Below are 15354 nucleotides of genomic sequence, written 5' to 3' on the forward strand. Positions count from 1 at the left end.
TTCACCTTTCCCCAGTCACATCTACGCAGTCGTGACGTGTCCTAGCCATGTTCTGCGTTCCACACGCGCATCAGCCTCGGGAAGTGACGACCTCGGGAGATCACGACCTCTTCCTTCCCAAAGCTTGGGGGGCTGTGAGGAGGGTATTTCCAGCTCAGCCGAGCTGGGATCCCGTCCTGAGTTTCTCCGTGTCCGGCTGACTTGGAAGTTGACTTCGGCCTCTCACCATCAGGTGACTTCGGCCCATTTACTACCTCAGCCAGGGCTTTCCCTGGCTGAGCCGAAGTCGGGAATAATGACCTGGCAACCGGAGTTGTGAAACATGGTCTCTGACACCTCTGATAAAGCTGCCCTAACGTGCGCCGCCTGACACACTGTTCCGGCGTACCTTTCCGCAGAGTCCATCAAGACATCTTGATACGCTGACTCTGCCAGATCTCTAGGGACCTGTGCGAGCAGTCCCTCTCTCCTACCTGACCGCTATAAGTACTCAACACCTCTACTGAAAAGAGGACGGCCAAACTTCTGGTAAAAGCATACGTCTTCTCTATATACTTATCTCTCTCTCACCCCCGAACTGACTTAAGCTTCGGAGTTACACCGGGGACGTCAGTCCCTCCTACAATCTAAGCAGGTCACCTCGTCTGAGATAACCACCCAGGATCAGAGGTCTTCTCCAGCTCGGGTGATTCATTCCAGCAGGGGCAAAGACGACCTCTTCAATCAGCAATAGACAAAATGTAAGAGGTTATCACAGAGAAGGCGATTCAACAAAGTGTATTTTTAAAGTTGATCTAATGAAAATTTATGATACAGTTAGTTGGGACTTTATATAGACAACTGTGAAATTGATGGGATTTACTTCAACATTCATTACTTGGGCGGAGCCATGGAAGGAAGGGGGGCAATAGGGGCAGACCTCCCCCTCTCCCTCCCCTTAAAAGAAGCATTCGCAAAGTTTGTTATTTCAATTATTTGGGCATTATTTTCTTAAATAATGCATTCAATAGATACATGTTTAGAAAACTAATTTGGTAAATAAGTTTTCTTTTTCATTTTATTTATTTTAACTTTCACTATTTGAGAACTTCTTTCAAAAACCAACATCATTTGGGAATTACCTCTAACTTTACGACCGTCACAAATACAAGTGTGCCTTGTTTCATAACCAGCATTAATCTGTGACGAGAGTACAACAACTTCAAATAGGCAAGTTGCTAGTGTTAAGAAAAAATTAACACTAAAATGTTTCATTATAAATCTACCAATGCAATTTCTAGTTACTTGTATCCAGTCCGAACTTTCGTTCCAACAAATGCTCGAATTAGGCAATGTCATGCCTGAAGACCAATGCCTAATAGATAAGGAAGACGGCATGCGTTAAATGAAAAACTACAGGATAGCAAGCAAAAACCAAAAAGTGCACTCAAGCTTTCCAATGTGATATACAGCTGTTATAGTTGTTACTCTGGATAACAGAAAAAATATTTTTGGTCATCAAAGTTTATCTTTTGTATTATAAGAAGATACTTCAAGGTACATTGAGTTTAGTTGATCATAAAGTCAGCCAAAAGCGCTGGGCTGCTAGACAAATCTCCCAATCACCTCAAGAATTTGACTGGAAACAATTCATTCATTTTTACAAGTATTGAGGAACCAAATATTTTGTCCTCTCCTGGATGAGGATTTAAGTTTTAATGCAGTCCAGCTCTCAAAATATAGTCTGCTATTGAAATGCTTGATGCCCAGGACTAGGAAACTCATTTTGCTTCTTGTTCATTATTCCTAGAGTTACCGAGAATATTTTGATTTGATGGTTAATGATAGGTTGCAATTTTACTATTTATTTTATTATTAATTTCCCCTATTACCTGACATGATGTGGATTAATTAGTAGATTCTACTCACTTTTCGTAATTTGTATTTATTTCAGGGAGTAGAACGAAAATATGATAACAGGTGCTAATTTAACAGAAAAGGAGTTCAGATGATAGAGTTTGTCCCAGAGGTATTTTTGGAAAAGAAAATGTTACGCCCATTTTGATAAATTCCGTGAGGAAAGGACGGCTGAAGGGCTTCGTTATGCTGAGGTGCCGCCGCAATTAAAAGAAAGAAGAGGAAGCAATGGAACGGGGGGCTTGATTCTTAGTCTTTCGTCTGTAGCTTAGGATGAATTGCTGACTTTTCCAAGAGGAATTCTTGTGGCCTTTCTTACGCATGGCAGCACTTAGCATTCTTAGTTTTGACTTTTCCCTAGGACTTACTCTTGGCTTTAGGAACTTACGCATGTCAGGAGCAAACAATTGTTAGCTTTGAGCTTTGACTTTTCTTTTTTATCTCTTTTCGATTTTGAATCCTGCGCATGTCAAGACCGGATGGAGGAACTTTGACTCCTTTGACTCCTAATTCTTAGTAGCTTCGTTTCCTTCCGCGGATGAAAAGAGCAAATTGGATGACTTGACTTCGTTTTCCTTTGCAATTTGAACGACTTGAATTTGTCCGTTTGATGGCCGCAGCTCCTGCTTTAATTTCTTGGGGATTTTGTTCATCAAATATGAACTAATCTCCTCACTCTAGTCAAGGAGCAACGAAGGTTCTGGTTCGCCTAAAATTTGTGAGATCGATTTAATTTAATATTTTTCTTTTATTTATTGGTATTCGCATATTCCTTGATTGCTATGTTTATGGTTATTTAATTAATTGATTGTCTTAGATCCGGATAATTAATTGATTTGGTAACTTATTGTCAATTAGGACGTTAAATCCGTAATTGTTTAATTGTCATGAAATAGTGACAACTGGCACGATTAGATTCGTGTCAGGGGGATACGCGAGCTAATCTGAAATAATCATGGTAGTACGTTATTTGGTTAGAATAGAGTTCCTCTAATACGTAAGGCAGTTGGGAAATTAAATCTTACGAGCGTACCTAGGATTATTTTCCTAATTAGAGCAGTGATTAACGGGCGTACCTTGATCACCGACACAGTAAGGAGGGGTTGACTGCCATCGCTTGCTTGGTAGTTATAACCTATTTATTGATAAATAATTGGAATTGCCTTTGTTTCAATGATTAATTAGGTGAACCATTGCTGAAATTACTTCTTGGCTAGATCTTTAATTAATATTACCTTGATTTTAGTGAATTGCCAATTGACTTTTAGCTACCTACTTTATTTCATTTTTAATTGTTTCCTTGTTTTAATTAATTTGGGCCTTTAATTATTGTTAATTTAAGTTCAGTGAATTGTGGTTTAATTTCTAGCTAGTTATTTATTTTTATTTTCTTATTTGAATTTATTGGATTGTCGTCGTTCCTACAAAATCACCCTCTGTGTTACTTTGGATCTCTTAAGAAACAAATATACCCAGTCCCTGTGGATACGACCCTACTTGCCCTGTCTACAAATTTATAATTATTTGTAAAAAGAAATAACCATTCCATTCGGGTATATCGGATCAAGCAAACTCTTTGGGAACAGGGTGAATCAAGTAACCCATTGCACACCTAGAGTCCCTGCTCCAGTACTTGGAATTGGGTTTTGGTCATTTTTACTGGCAACTAGGTTTAATTTTATTATTGTACAGGTTTCGACATCCTATTAATTTTTGGCGCCGTTGCCGGGGACTGGCGTTATTATTTGTTTCTTTTTAAATTCATTTTTTTTGTTCTAATTTTTTGGTATTTTTTTTCTAGTGTATGCCTCGGTCTTCTCGTACATATGATTTGATTTTTGACCCTGAAGTAGAGAAGATCGCGCGAAGAACGAGAAAGGAAACCAGACTGCTCAGAGAGGAGCAGTCCAGTGTTGCATCTCAAAGACCTGAGCCAGGAGTTGAACCAACGGATTCGTTTGGTAACACTTCGAGTGACTCTGATCAAGAGGAAATGACTATGGCTAATGTACGGACATACAGGGAGTTGGCTGCTCCTGATTTAAATCAGCAGCCTTTATGCATTATGAAGAGGTCGTCTTTGCCCCTGCTGGAATGAATCACCCGAGCTGGAGAAGACCTCTGATCCTGGGTGGTTATCTCAGACGAGGTGACCTGCTTAGATTGTAGGAGGGACTGACGTCCCCGGTGTAACTCCGAAGCTTAAGTCAGTTCGGGGGTGAGAGAGAGATAAGTATATAGAGAAGACGTATGCTTTTACCAGAAGTTTGGCCGTCCTCTTTTCAGTAGAGGTGTTGAGTACTTATAGCGGTCAGGTAGGAGAGAGGGACTGCTCGCACAGGTCCCTAGAGATCTGGCAGAGTCAGCGTATCAAGATGTCTTGATGGACTCTGCGGAAAGGTACGCCGGAACAGTGTGTCAGGCGGCGCACGTTAGGGCAGCTTTATCAGAGGTGTCAGAGACCATGTTTCACAACTCCGGTTGCCAGGTCATTATTCCCGACTTCGGCTCAGCCAGGGAAAGCCCTGGCTGAGGTAGTAAATGGGCCGAAGTCACCCGATGGTGAGAGGCCGAAGTCAACTTCCAAGTCAGCCGGACACGGAGAAACTCAGGACGGGATCCCAGCTCGGCTGAGTTGGAAATACCCTCCTCACAGCCCCCCAAGCTTTGGGAAGGAAGAGGTCGTGATCTCCCGAGGTCGTCACTTCCCGAGGCTGATGCGCGTGTGGAACGCAGAACATGGCTAGGACACGTCACGACTGCGTAGATGTGACTGGGGAAAGATGAAATGGGGGATGGCAGCTTTAACGTCGGACCGATACGACGGATTGTCAGGTGAACAGTGCCTTCATTAATGAGGGGAGAGAGAGAACCTTAGGGAATCCCAAAGATCGCGTCTCTTCGGTTCCCCCCTGCTGCCTATAAATAGGGGCCCTTTTCTACCGTTTCATTCTTTACCAAAATTTGAAATCACCTCAGAGCTCCGTCTTTCTGCTTTTTCACTTCGGGAGTCTTTCCGAACTACATCTTCTTCAGCAGTTCCTTCGAATCATTTCTTCTAGTAAGTTCACTTCTCCTTCCTCTAATAGAATGACTAGAACAGCTCGCACACACAGAGAGACAGTGAGGCCGGATTTTACCGAGGTAGAAAGGCCTGACCCCTCCGAGGAGAGAATTGCTTCTGACGCCGGGGAGGGAGGTGCTGAGGCGTCTCGCCGAGCTGAGTCTCCGGAAGAACAGGCCGACGAGGTTGAGGTCGAGCCTGAGGTCTTGTACGATGATGACCTCGGGAACGAAGTTCCTAGGGACGTGGGTGTACAGGAGCCCTCCACTCCTCCAAACGTGGCCACGCTAAACTATGGCCAGATGCCAACCTTCGCCAGCGCGGTGGATCAAGCTTCCATTGCCGAGGTGATCCGCCAGTATCCGTGGAGGAGAGAGTACAATATTTACCTGCCACGCCCGCATCAGTCCGCCGCCCTGCCTCCAAAAGGCAGGGTGGCTATCTACATAGAACAGCTGGAGGCCGGGCTCAGGGTGCCCACTACAAGGTTTCTTCGGGACTGCCTGAGGTACTGGGGGTGAGAATTACTCAGCTCACCCCAAATGCGATTCGTATTCTCGTCGGCTTCCAGCTACTCTGCCGACATCAAGAGATAGAGCCGAACGTCAACCTCTTCCGTCGCTGTTATTCACTCAAGAACAGTTGGAGCGAGAAGGGGTGGTTCTACTTCGGGAACAAGGTTCCCAAGTTGGTATATGATGCCCCGAGCTCAATAAAAGAGTGGAAGAATAACTTCTTCTTCGTCCCGGCTGAGGACTTCCCCAGGGGATTCTGGTGGAGACCTCCCACTCCGGTCAAAGAGACCTCCCCGGGCAAATTGGAAGAACGCAACTTCCAAAAGTTGACGGGGTCAGGCCTGAAGATTAACTGTTGGGACTTCCCTGAAAGAGTGCTCGTGAAGGGCGGGCTCAGCCGAGCCTTGATCAGCTCGGACTTTCCCGTCCTCATCTCCACTAGGCTTCACATACCTTGTACTTTTCCACTTCTCACTTTATTGTTTGTTTTCCTTGAATTCTAACTAACTTCATCTCGTGCTTTGCAGTGAAGAAGGTTTCCGACCTGATTACCTCGGGTGAGGTCGAGGTGGCAAAGAGGCCAACGAAAAAGCGCAAGGACGCTGGTCAGTCTTCCGCCAGGCCGGCTAAGAAGGCCACTGCGGCGACAGGCACCAGCGAGCCCGGCGTGGTGATATAGGCGAGGGCTCGCACACCTCGGGTTCACCTGGGAGGTCCAAAGCCTCATCCATCCCGGTGGGAGTCCCCTCTCACGGAGTGACCATAGCCTCACCTCCTAGGGGGCGGGGCCGAGGTGCAACCATTACCCGGGATAACCCCATCACGGGGTCCTCAATGTTCAACCTCCACCACGTGCCATCTGTAGCGGCCGGGGAGGACAAGAGGCACTCCGGGGCACAATTTTGCCCGGAGTGGTCGGTCAACGTTAATGACCGCTGCAAGGATCCGCAAGTTGCGCACGAGCTGCTGGTGAATTCAGTCCTGCCACGGGACAACACCTACACCAGGAAACTCAATCCGGCCGAGCTGATGCAGGGCGCCTCGGTATCTTGGGCTTCGACCACGGCGTTTCTTGCTGAAATGTACCAACGCTTTGGTCATTTCATAGAGACTTACGAGTCACCTGCCGAGCTCCAGAAGAAGATTGCCGACCTGGAGGGGAAACTAAAGTCCGCCGAGCTGGGGCGTGACAAGGCCGAGGCGGCGAAGAAGAAGGCCGAGGTGGCCAATAACTCCCTCTTGACTGCCCTTGATGAGGAGAGGGACAAAAGAGCTCAGGAAGAACAATCATCCCATTTGGCTATAGAAACAGCCGGGACCACTGCCGTGGAAGCATTCCGGAAGTCGGAGTCTTTCATTCGTGACCTCGGTGAGATTACTCGGCCGAGCTTCATGTTCGGCTACACGTCGGCCATGAACGAGGCGGCATCCTTCCTTTCCCCTGAGCAGCTGGAGTCCTTTCAGAGTGCCTCTCACTACAACGAGGATGCCAAAGAACTATGCGACCGCGTGGGTGAGGGCATCCGGGCTGGAAAGGACCTGGCCGAAGTCCGAACTGAATTCAACAAGTGACTCCTGGAGTTCGAGGTGGACGGTGATAGTGCCGAAGAGGGTCAGGCCGGTGGAGGAGAAGAACAACAAGATGCCGAGGCAGGCGGGGGGGATGCCGAGGCAGGCGGAGAGACCCTGGGGGAACAGGACCCCGGGGCCGGGGGTGCTTAGAAGCACCTGTTTTGTAATAGACTGGCCGAGGTCGTAGATAACCTCGGCCATTAGCTTTTCTAATTGGGGGCCGAGGTCGTAGATGAACTCGGCCTCTTGCTTTTCGTACCTCAGTGAAATTGGCTTTTTTAATCTTGCATATTTTTGCTTTCTTTTCAATTGAGTTCAGTTATCTCCTTTTAACTACTGCTTTGTCCCCTTATTTATCACTTGTAATGAAATAAGAACGAGTGAGAAATAGCTAAAAGGAGTGAGATTTAAGAACACATACCCTTCAAGGGTAATACAACTTAAGATTCTCAGCATGCCAAGTTCGGGGCACACGCGAACCATCTCGGTAAGCCAGTTTACAATATCCATTTTGGCTGGACTCAATAACAGGGTAGGGTCCCTCCCACTTGGGGTTAAGTTTTCCCTGACGCTCAGCTCGGCTGACCGAGTTCTTTCGGAGCACGAGGTCTCCCGGACTGAACCTTAAGTGTCTGACCCGAGCATTGTAATAGCCAGTTAGGATATCTTTGTAGATAGCAACTTTAGCCGCGGCCACATCACGTTTCTCTTCGGTGAGGTCGAGGTCAACTCGCCGCTCCTCTTCATTCACTTCGGCCGCATACGCAGCCATTCGCGGGTTGGGTGTGATGAACTCGGCTGGAACGACGGCCTCAGATCCATAGGTTAGGAAAAACGGCGTTTCTTGAGTCGCTGACCTCGGCGTTGTTCGGTAGGACCACAGCACGCTGGGATGCTCTTCCATCCACGATGATCCAGCCCGGTGAAGCCTGGTCTTGAGGCCATGGAGGAGAGTTCGGTTGAAGTTTTCGGCTTGTCCATTTGCCTGAGGGTGCCCCACCGAGGTGAAGTGTTGCTTGATCCCCAAGTTCTCACACCACGCCTTGAAAGGATTATCAGCGAACTGCCTTCCGTTATCCGAGATGACGACTCGAGGCAGTCCAAAGCGACAGACCACGTTTTCCCAGAAAAATTTTTGAACAGCCATCCCGGTGATGCTTCTCAGGGGTTCTGCCTCGACCCATTTGGTGAAATAGTCCACTGCCACCACCACGTAGGCATAGTTGCCTGGGGCTCTGGGGAATGGACCGATTATATCAGTCCCCCATTGCTCGAACGGCCATGGCGAGGTGATGGGGATCATAAGATTAGTTGGTTGGTGGTGCTCAGGTGCATGGTGTTGACAAGAAGGACAACAAAGGACCATGACCTGGGCATCCACCCTCATGGTGGGCCAAAAGTACCCGAGAAGCAAAGCCTTTTTCACGAGTATCCTGAAATCGACGTGGGCACCACAGAGTCCCTCATGAATGTCTTCGAGGATTCTCTCGCCTTCTTCCGGGGTGATACACCGTAACCAGGGGCCGAAGTAGGATCTCTTGTACAAGAGGCCTTGCCGGAGGGTGTATCGGGCCGCTTTCCATTGAAGCTTCCGTGATTCAGCTCGATCCTCTGGGAGCTCACCCCGGCTGAGGTATCGAGTCAGGGGCCCCATCTAGGTGTCCCCAGGGTAGACGGGGTACACAACCTCAGCTAGATATCCTGGCTCAGCCAGAATTTCTACCAGAACTGTCTTATTCATATCGGAGAAAGAGGTAGAAGCAAGTCGGGAGAGAGCATCAGCCCTTCTATTTTATGACCGCGGTATTCTTTGGATTTCAAACGACTCGAAGTGTGTGGCCAGTTGGTGTACCTTGGAGAGGTAACGCTGCATCACCTCTTCCCTGGCCTCGTACTCACCTAATATTTGGCACACGACGAGTTGGGAGTCGCTATAGACCATGATATGCGCGGCCTCGAGCTTTCGAGCTAATTGCAGGCCGGCGATGACTGCTTCGTATTCGGCTTCATTATTTGAGGCTGCAAAATCAAACCTCAAGGCATACGAGCAAATCTCTCCTTGGGGGTCTTCGAGGAGCAAACCGGCTCCACTACCCTCACTATTGGATGAGCCATCCACATGCAAGGTCCATCGTTGAGGCTCTGGGGTGGCCGAAGTGACAGCCTGGGTGGTAGCCGGGATGGTCTCATTTATTTCTTCAAAAGTGAGCTCGGCAAGGAAATCCGCGAGAGCCTGGGCTTTAATTGCCGTGCGAGGCTCATAGGATAAGTCATACTCTCCCAACTCGATGGCCCACTTGGTGAGGCGTCCAGAGGCCTCCGGTCGCGACAGGACCTGCCGAAGTGGTTGGTCTGTCCTCAGGCAGACGTGGTGAGCTAAGAAGTAGGGCTTAAGCCTACGAGCTGCATGAATCAAGGCCAGCACAAGTTTCTCCGCCTGAGCGTACCTCGTCTCCGGCCCTCGGAGAACTCGACTGACATAATAAACAGGTGTTTGGACACCATCCTCCCTTATCAGTACGGCGCTTACAGCCTCGGCTGCAGCGGATAGGTACAAGAATAGCTTGTCCCCTGGGCGGGGTGAGGTGAGAGTCGGGAGGTAGTTGAGGTAATCCTTTAACTGCTCAAAGGCATGTTAACATTCTTCCGTCCAAGAAAATTTGTCAGCTTTCTTAAGGACTTTGAAAAATGGCAACGCCTTGGAGGCTGACTGCGATAAGAACCGATTCAGGGCGGCCAATCGCCCCGTCAGCCTCTGTACGTCGCGGACACACCGTGGTGGGGACATCTCCTGGATTGCCCTCACCTTGTCCGGATTTGCCTCAATACCCCGTCTGGAGACGAGGTAGCCTAGGAACTTGCCCGAGGTGACCCCGAGAACACATTTCTTGGGGTTCAGCATCATTCGCGTCTTCCGAAGGACTTCCAGAACTTCTTTCAGGTCGGCGAGAAACGTGGAGGCTGTCTGACTTTTGAGAAGAATGTCGTCCACGTATGCTTCGACAGTCCGGCCGATTTAGGTTTTAAAATCTTGGTTGACCAAGCGTTGATACGTAGCCCCAGTGTTCTTCAGTCCGAAGGGCATGGTGGTGTAACAATAGGTGCCTTGGTCAGTGTAGAAGGCGGTTTTCTCCTGATCCTCCAGGCTCTTTCCGATCTGGTGGTATCCTTTGAAGGCATCAAAGAAGCAGAGGACTTCATATCCCATTGCCGAGTCTACCAAGGTGTCGACCTTGGGCAAGGGGTAGCAGTCCTTTGGACAAGCCTTGTTGAGATCGGTGAAGTCGACGCACATTCTCCAGGCTCCGGCGTCCTTCTTCACCATGACCGGGTTTGATAGCCAGGTCGGATATTGGACCTCTCGGATGATCTTTGCTGGGAGGAGCTTGTCCACCTCTTCGCTCACAACTCGGCTACGTTCAGGGCCGAGGTGCCTCCTTTTTTGCTTGACCGGGCGGACTTAAGGATCAACGTTTAGCTCATGTACCATGAGGTGGTGCGGGACTCCTTGAACCTCCTCTGCGGCCCAAGCAAAGACGTCCCGGTACTCTCTGAGGAGGTCTACCATACCTTTTCTAGCAGGATCAGGCAGTCGGGTACCAACGCGAACTGTTTGATCAGGCTTCGTGGGGTCCAGAGGTAACTCTTCCACCTCATCCCCAGTCTCCAGCCTTGGGATCTTCTCAGTTCGCTGAGGATCAATGCTATCTATTGTGAAGATATTTGACCTCTTCTCGGGCCGTGCCCCGGAGGTTGATGGGGAAGCTGCTTGTAGAGTGGCGAGGTAGCATTCTCGTGCAGCGCAGACATCGCTGCTGACCTCGGCCACTCCAGCGGGAGTAGGAAACTTAAAGCTTAAATGGTAGGTGGAGTTCACTGCCTGCAAAGCATTAAGTGTGGGTCGGCCGAGGAGTAAGTTGTAGGGGGAGTCAGCCTTGACTACCACGAAGTTGACGGGAATGGTTCTGCAGCGGGGGTGACGCCCCACTGTCACTGTCAAAGCCACGATCCCTTCGGGGTGCACAATGTGTTCCCCGAACCCGACAAGAGGGGTCCTTACCGGGGTCATGCATTCCCTGGCCAGTTTAAGGCTCTCAAAGGTACGGAGGTACATGACGTCAACTGAACTTTCCAGGTCAACGTAGACCTTTTTCACGATGTAGTTATTGGTGAGGATTCAATTACCAAGGCTTCATGACTGCTGGAGGCAGCCGGGACGGGGTCACTAGGTCCGTAAGAGATCACCTCGGATAGGCGGGAACTCGCCTCGGCCTGATCCGGGTTGGCCTGCCTGTAGGTCCTCTTTCGGGAGTTCTGACTGTCCCCTCCCGTCGGACCTCCGGCAATTATATTGATGACCCCGGCTATGTTGGATCCATACCCTAGTCCATGACCTGAGGATCCTTCTCGGGGAGGCCTTTTCGTCTCCCTAGGATCCTCCGGGGGCCTGCAACTGCTTCTCGACGTCCGCCTTTCATCCCGGCGTTGATCACTTCGGTGGTTACGTCGAGGCTCATTACGAGGTTGACCTCCACCTCGGCGGACGAACTGTTTCAGGTGTCCCTGTCGGATGAGGTTTTCGATTTCCCTTTTTAGGTCGTTGCACTCCTCGGTTTCGTGGCCGGTGTCCCGATGATACAGACATTAGAGGTTCGAATTCATCTTGTCCCTGCTGCCAAACATCTTGGGAGGGGCCTTCCCAAGGTTGTTTTGCTCCATCACAGACAACACCCGGGACCGGGTGGTGTTCAGGGGGGTTAACTCGAACTCAGGAATGGGTGGTTTCCCCTTAAAAATCCTGTCGAAAACGCTACGGCGGTCTCGGCCAGGACTTTGGAAGGCACTTCCCGAGCCCACTTCACTTCGGCCAAGGTCTTTCCCCTTCCTGGGGTCTATCTTCGGGCGGGCAGCTTGGACCTCCTTCTTCATGCGGTTGAGGTTTTCAGCCTGGATGCCCTTCTCGACCTTCAACCACAATTCGTGGAGTGAGCGGGGATACTTCTTGTGAATCCCCGTGTTGAATACCCCGGCAACGAGCCCATGGGTGAAAGCGGCAATGGTGACCTGCTCGTTAGGGTTAGGTATCTGCACGCTTTCTTCGTGGAACCTCTGGACATACGACCGAAGTGATTCCCCCGGGTTCTGCTGCAGATTCAACAGATAAGCCGAGATCCGGGTCGTCGGTCGGGAGGAGACGAAACGGTGAAGGAATTTCTCCACTAATTCCCCCAGGGTTGAGATGCTCCTAGGTTCTAGACCCCAAAACCATTTTCGAGCTGTCCCCTGGAGGAATACCGGAAAAACTCGGCATATGACGGGATCAGGGATGCAGTATAGGCGGAAGGCCGAAATTAAGGCATGAATGTGGTCTTCCGGATCACCTCGGCCGTCGTAAGACGGTATCGAGGGGAGCTTGAAGTTAGGAGGAAGCCTTTCCTCGTTGATGTCATCCGTGAAGGGTGGAGCCCTCTGATAATCCACCCCAACTTTCTCCAAGGGTCGAGGTTCCTCAGGTCGTCGGCCCAAGAGCCCCCTTGACAAGGACCTGGTCAGGGAGGCTACCTTAGAAGTGGCCTTGGAGAATGCTTTTTTTGAAGCACTTCGGCTCAGGCGTCTCCCGTCGGATTCTTCTTCGGATGAAACTTCAGGGGATCCATCCGATTTCCTTTTAGAGGACTCAGCCTCTCGCTTGCCTTGTCTCTTGAAATACCTCCCTAACTCCTCGAAAATGTTAGGGTTCTCGGTTACGAACTCGGCCATACGAGTGATGGCCTCTTCGTTTGCGGGCTGAGTCTTCGGAGAATCCTGCCCTTCAGGGATATTTTCTTGTTGGGCTGCATTGCTTTGCTCAGCACCAATGGTGAGAGCTTTCCTGCTCCTAGAACGGGTAGGCCTCATTCTCTGATGTCTTCGCGTTCCCACAGACGGCGCCAATTGAAGAGGTCGTTTTTGCCCCTGCTGGAATGAATCACCCGAGCTGGAGAAGACCTCTGATCCTGGGTGGTTATCTCAGACGAGGTGACCTGCTTAGATTGTAGGAGGGACTGACGTCCCCGGTGTAACTCTGAAGCTTAAGTCAGTTCGGGGGTGAGAGAGAGATAAGTATATAGAGAAGACGTATGTTTTTACCAGAAGTTTGGCCGTCCTCTTTTCAGTAGAGGTGTTGAGTACTTATAGCGGTCAGGTAGGAGAGAGGGACTGCTCGCACAGGTCCCTAGAGATCTGGCAGAGTCAGCGTATCAAGATGTCTTGATGGACTCTGCGGAAAGGTACGCCGGAACAGTGTGTCAGGCGTCGCACGTTAGGGCAGCTTTATCAGAGGTGTCAGAGACCATGTTTCACAACTCCGGTTGCCAGGTCATTATTCCCGACTTCGGCTCAGCCAGGGAAAGCCCTGGCTGAGGTAGTAAATGGGCCGAAGTCACCCGATGGTGAGAGGCCGAAGTCAACTTCCAAGTCAGCCGGACACGGAGAAACTCAGGACGGGATCCCAGCTCGGCTGAGCTGGAAATACCCTCCTCACATTACTTTCCCCACCTTAAATGATAACACTCCATTTGAATTAAAATCTGGTCTAATTCATCTTTTACCCTCTTTTCATGGTTTACCAGGTGAAGAGCCGTATAAGCATCTGCAGGAGTTTGATGTCGTGTGCAACAGTATGAAATCCCCGGGAATCACAGAAGAGCAAATAAAAATGAGGGCATTCCCCTTTTTCTTGAAGGATTCTGCAAAGGACTGGCTGTACTACCTACCACCAGGTAGCATTACCATGTGGGACCAATTAAAGACAAAATTTTTGGATAAATATTTTCCTGCGTCCAGGGCTGGAAGTCTAAGGAAAGAAATTTGCGGGATCAAGCAGCACCCAGGGGAGTCACTCTATGAGTATTGGGAGCGATTCAAAAAGTTGTTCAACAAATGCCCTTAACACCAGATAAGTGAGCAGTTGCTCATACAGTATTTTTATGAGGGGCTCCTTTTCAGAGATAGGAGCATAATTGATGCTGTAAACGGAGGGGCACTGGTGAACAAAATCCCTCGGGAAGCACGGGAGTTAATAGAGGGGATGGCAGAGAATTTGCAGTAATTTGGTACGAGGGAGGATGCCCCGATATGCAAAGTGAACGAGGTAGAGACATCCTCTATCCAGCAGCAGTTGACTGAATTGACTTCTTTTGTTAGGCAACTGGCTGTAGGAAATGCATCTTAGGCTAAGGTGTGCAGGGTTTGCACTGGTATGGATCATTCTACAGACATGTGCCTAATGATTCAGGAAGAAAGTACAGAGCAAGTGAACATGGCTGGTCACGCCCCCCCGCCAAGAAGGCCTTATGACCCCTATTCAAGTACCTACAACCCTGATTGGAGGGACCACCCTAACCTCAGTTATGGAGGGAACAGACAGACTAACTTCGTGCCAAATAAACAACAAGGGTATCAGCTGCAGTACCAACCTCGACCACCTCCGCCCCCAAGCTCTGGTCCATTTTTTGAGGAGATGATGAAACAACTAATGACAACCATTACGCAAAATCAGCAAAGGACGAATTCCGAAATGTAGGACATAAGGAATCAAATGAGTCAAATGGCCACAAAAATCAACCGTTTGGAGTCCCAAGTAAATGGAAGATTGCCATCCTAACATGAACTGAACCTGAAGAACGTAAGTGCAATGACTTTAAGGAACGGGAAGAAAATTCAGGGGCCCGAACTTGTGACTCCAAAGGATAAGGACGAAGAGAAGATTGAGAAAGAACTTCAGGCAGAGAATACAAGCACCAAAAACCCAGTGGTACTCCCTGACCCGATCATAAACGTTAAAACTAATCCTCTTCCATTTCCTTGCAGGTTGGAGAAATCGAAGAAGTAGGACAAGCAGAAAGAGATCCTGGAGGTGTTCCGCAAGGTAGAGATCAATATTCCCTTACTAGACGCCATCAAGCAAGTGCCGAAGTATGCAAAATTTCTGAGGGACTTATGTGTCAATCGAAGGAGGTTGAGGGGAGATGAAAGAGTTGTTGTTGGGGAGAATGTGTCAGCAGTTCTCCAAAGAAAGCTCCCACCAAAGTGTGGGGATCCAGGTAGATTTACTGTCCCATGTAAGATAGGTAATACTCTGATTAGGAATACCCTGCTGGACTTAGGAGCATCGATCAACGTAATGCCTAAATCTATGTATGATTCTCTGAACCTCGGTCCATTAAAAGAAACCGAGATAATAATTCAATTAGCTGACCGAACAAACGCATACCCTGATGGGTTGATAGAGGATGTGCTGGTTAAAGTTAATGAATTGATATTCCC

At 49.1% G+C, this 15354-nt stretch overlaps 1 non-coding gene across 1 annotated transcript; it reads right to left on the reverse strand.

Annotated features, from left to right (window-relative positions):
* Nucleotides 1-13879: 13879 nt before the first annotated feature.
* On the reverse strand, nucleotides 13880-13986 carry LOC113733536 (small nucleolar RNA R71). Its single transcript, XR_003459047.1, has one exon. It is a non-coding gene; the product is annotated as a small nucleolar RNA R71 (small nucleolar RNA).
* Nucleotides 13987-15354: the final 1368 nt, after the last annotated feature.

Source organism: Coffea arabica, chromosome 2e, assembly GCF_036785885.1.
Source record: "Coffea arabica cultivar ET-39 chromosome 2e, Coffea Arabica ET-39 HiFi, whole genome shotgun sequence".
NCBI lineage: Eukaryota > Viridiplantae > Streptophyta > Magnoliopsida > Gentianales > Rubiaceae > Coffea > Coffea arabica.